A 4,777-nucleotide genomic window follows, 5' to 3' on the forward strand; every position below is an offset into this window, starting at 1 on the left:
ACTACCAAATTCAATTAACGTTTATTTCAAGTCAAACAACTAATGAATCAAACTAATCAAAATTCACTAATTATATCAAGTTTTCAATTCTCACCCCACTTATTCCATTTTTATACCAAATTCTAACGATTCAAGACAGTTATCTCAACAATCCACAACCATCAATTCAACAAAATCGAACACCAAATTAATGTCACCAAAATTCAACCACACATTAGGCAAATCAAACACGTATACTAAAATAAATTAGAAGAGATAGAGTTGGACCTTAAATGGACTTTTATATGTCAGATTGTGTGATTAAAAAATGGAACCAGATTCGAAATGTCCCGATTGAACCTCAAACGACAAACCCCCAACTCGATATCCACTTCGAACTCGTAGTCCGATTAAAAAACCCAATTTTCGAACAGAAATAAAGAAAAAATATCAAACCAAACGAAGTCAATCTTGTAAAGAAACGAGAGGTACCCGTACTGAATTCCAAAGGAGTCAACCCATATAGAGATCCCTAGAACCAACGCTAGTTTTGGTGTTTTGGGGGGAGCTTAAACCAATTCGATTGACGAACGAAAACCAATTGCGGTGACCCCCTAACACATCTCAACCGAATTCACCCCAAAAAATCAGAGAAAAACAAAGAGTTTTGGGCGATTTCGTGATGGGAACAATCAGACGATGAAAGAGAAACCAGTTTCGGTGAGCTCGAGGCCAATTCCAGCGAGCTTGATACCGATTTTGGTGAAAGTTTTGTCGGAAAAAAGCTTGATAAGATTGAACTTCTCCCGGTTCCACTGTTTCTGGTCGAAAATCTTAAACTCCTTCCATTTTTCTTGACCCCTTCCTCACTGATATCCGTGTGTGCGTATTTCTCGGTGAGAGAGAGTGTTTTTTGGTGACGTGTAAGGAAAGGGGGTGGCTGGCGGTGCTTTTTCTGGTGACGATTTCGGTGAGGTTTTTCACCAAAATAACCTCACCCTCGTCGTACCTCTCTCTCGATCTGTCTCACTCTCTCTATTTTTTTTTTTAGTTTCTCTAATCTCTCTCTCTGTAGATTTCTGTGTGTATGTGTGAGTACGATTGAGGGTGTGTCTGTGTGTGTGTTGCAGAAAGAAGAAAAGAAGAGAGCCAAAAATGGCGTCTCTCTGAAGATGATGATAATATATTTTTTTTCTTTTTTTTTTGGTGAAGCCGATGAATTCCCCCCCCACCCCTCCCCCTCTTTCTGTGAGTGTTCTTATTTATATCTCCCCTCATCTGTGTGTGTGAATTACTAAGTAGAGTCAATTGTGAGAGGGGGTGGGGCAGTGGGTACACGTGGGTAGGGGTGAGGGGTAGGGTGTGGGGTGGTAAGGTGAGGGTAGGGGTAGGGGTAAGGTGTGATGTGGTTTATTTTTATTGGGTAGGTGGTTAGGATAAGATGTAAAAGGGTTAGGATATGATAGAATTTGTTAGGGAGTTTGTTATTATTATTATTTTTTTTTTTGTATTTTGTGAGGGTATAATAATATGGATGAGGGTACATGGTAGGATAAAGTTAAAATGGGTAAAAGTGAATAAAATTGAACTTTAAAAGGACAAAAATCACGTGTCTACAGTAATTCAATAATTATTAGAGTTACAAAATTATTTTATCCACAAATATACTTTTAAGAAAAATTCTCTCTATTTCTTTTTTTTTCTACGTTATGTTTTATTTTCATACTCACTGTCTATCTTTCAACGTCTTTAAATTAAATTTTTAATTTCATTTTAACCGTTAGATACTTTTTCTTTAAAATTTGCTATGAGTATAAATGGTGAACTTCAATATTTTTAATAATCAAGTTTCTTTCTTTTTTTTTTTTTGGTAAATCAACCAAGTTTCTTTTTAGTTGTGCTAATTGAATATTTTTATTATAATATCGATAATGCTTGTATTATTATAATAATTTACTACTCAAAGATTCATATTTATGAAAAAAAAAATTACTGTCGTCATGATTTTGGCTTTGCCAACTTTTCTTATAGCTTTTTTTTTTTTTTTATGAAGAGGAAAAATGATAAGAGTTAAGAAATTAAAAAAAAAAGGAGAAATAATGAATTTTTTAAAATGATAAAGGTGTATCTATTAATTTTTTTAACCATAGACTATTTATTTTAATCATAGAGTATTTTTTTTCTAGTTACATCATGGTTAGGAAAAAAAGGTAAGAAGAGGGAGAGTTTTAAATATATATATATATTTATGAATAAAATAATTTTGTAATTATAATTGTGGAATTACTAAAAATTTTGGAAGCACATATATAAAATATTTACTAGTTAAATTTTAATCATTCATTTTAACTCATGTTATGTGTCTCTCATCCAAATAGGAACTTGAAAAAAATAAATAGAGAGAATGAAAATGGAGAGGTGCTCAATCCACCTCAATATGCATTCAAAGTTTGTCTATATACATTAAATAAAAAATATATACCTCCAATATACGGCACAATTTTTTGTTAGAGAGGTTCAAGTGAACACCGCGCCCTTCTCATAAATTCACCCTGATACAACAAACAAATAAGATAATAGCCGAAATAAAATAAAGACTGAATCTTAAGCGTGCGGGAAACAATTATATATTATATTAATTATACATTAAATTTAACAATACCAAAATCTCCACATACTTCATATTATAAGGTCAACAAGTGATAGTTAAACACATGACAACTCAATAACACTGGAATATAGTCTCCTAAAATTGTGTCATTAAATCATACAAGAGAGATGGAGTGTCATTAAATCTGTCTGGTTTTTCTTTTATTTTGTATCATCTATGGTGTGTATGATCAGCCTTATGTCGTGTGGGGGTGTGATTTATATAGGTGTATGAATGTATTACATAATTGTTACGTGGGGGAGTAGAACTTAGAGTTTGTATAGTATCTGTTAGAGGATTAAAATTGGGTTGAATGGGTAGTTTCTTTTTTTTTTTTTTCTTCTTCTTTTTTTTTTTCTTTTTAATTTCGGATAGGAGAAACTTTTTTGAACTTGAGGCTAAGCTAATTTTTGGGTGAAATTTCTAATTATTTAGGAAATCTTTTCCTCCCTTTCTTTAATCTTTTGTTACGTGTGTTTTAAGTACTTATGTTTCAATTAGTGACTTTTATAGTGATTTATTTAGGATAATATTTTAATTGGTGTTAAAATCCTTAATCTAAGGTATATAATTCAAATAAGGAAAGGTTTAATGATCAAAATTTAAGTTTTAAATATAAACAAATAAGTAGTAAAAAAAATAATTTTGTCTAAAATGAAGACTTTTAATTAAGGACAAAAAGTTCAAACAATATTTTTAAGGCCCTAATACTTTTAATATATTATAGATGTAGATGTAGATAAATAGATAGATGTAAATGTAGATATAGATATAGTAATTTAGGGTGAAGCTAGTAAAACTTTTGATATAGACTTTCAAAATATTGAAGCTTTAAAAAATATTAATCATAAATTTTAGGATTTTAGTTTTACCTAAAACAATATTGAAAATGGTTTAAAATTTTTTTTAGTGTTTATATATATATAGAGAGAAACTATCCTTTTTACCAAATATACTTTAGAATTTTAAATTAAATAACTAAATATTCAAATTAATAAATAAAGTTTTTATAACAACATTCAAGATAATGTATTACAAACACATAACTAACATATATCTTTAGTTTTATATTACTACTAGTTTAGGTGTACGCGCCTTGCGCGCGTACCTCACTTTAATGAGTTCAAACATTATACTAAATAGGATATTTGTTTAAATAATAAAAATGAATACAATAATTAAATTTAATATCTATTGAGTACATAAAGATGGAGAATTTATTTATTAAACCTAATCTTTATCAAAAATATTTTTAAAAGTCGATCGACATTGATCTACCATTTGTAAATTATAACAAAACAATACAATGATAGAGACATCAAAATAATATAATTAAATCTAATTTTTACACATAAAATTTTTCTCAAAGTCGTCCGAAACTCATCTACCACCTGTAAAAAATAACAAAATAATACGATAATAGAGATATGAAAATAATACAACTAAACCTAACCTTTATATAAAAAAATTCCTCAAAGTCGACCAACATTTATTATCACCTGTAAACTGCAATAAAATAATACGATAAAAGTGATATCAAATAATACAACTAAACTTAAATATCACACACAAAAAAATTTCATAGCCAGTCGAGATTTATCTAGGAACTATAAACTACCAGAAAATAACAAACTAATAGAGATATTACGATAATACAATTAAACCTAACCTTTACCTAAAAAAAATTTCAAAGTTGATCCGCATTCATCTAGTATCTTTAATTAAAATAAATAATAAGATAATAAAGATATTAAGACAATACAATTAAACCTAACCTTTACACAAGAAATTCTTTAAAGCCAACCGACATTCATCTACGACCTGTAAACCATAAAAAAATATAATAATGATCATAAAACTTCAATTTTGATTCAACTAATTCTTGTCTGAGCGAAAATTTTGACCCTAAAGAATAATTTTGAATGAAAATAAAGATAGGAAAAAAGAAAAAGAGACAAATAAATATTGCAGCACCATCTGAAAACCTGCAAAAGAGACGAACTAAGATAAAATATCACAGCAAAAGAGAGTCGAGGTGAAAATCTCAAAATTACAATGCTTTTTATAGAAGTGAAGGAATCAGAAATTTAAAAGGACACTTGTTAATATTTAAGTAAGGTTTTTATTTTTCATATATTTTAGAATATA

Source organism: Capsicum annuum, chromosome 3, assembly GCF_002878395.1.
Source record: "Capsicum annuum cultivar UCD-10X-F1 chromosome 3, UCD10Xv1.1, whole genome shotgun sequence".
Taxonomy (NCBI): domain Eukaryota; kingdom Viridiplantae; phylum Streptophyta; class Magnoliopsida; order Solanales; family Solanaceae; genus Capsicum; species Capsicum annuum.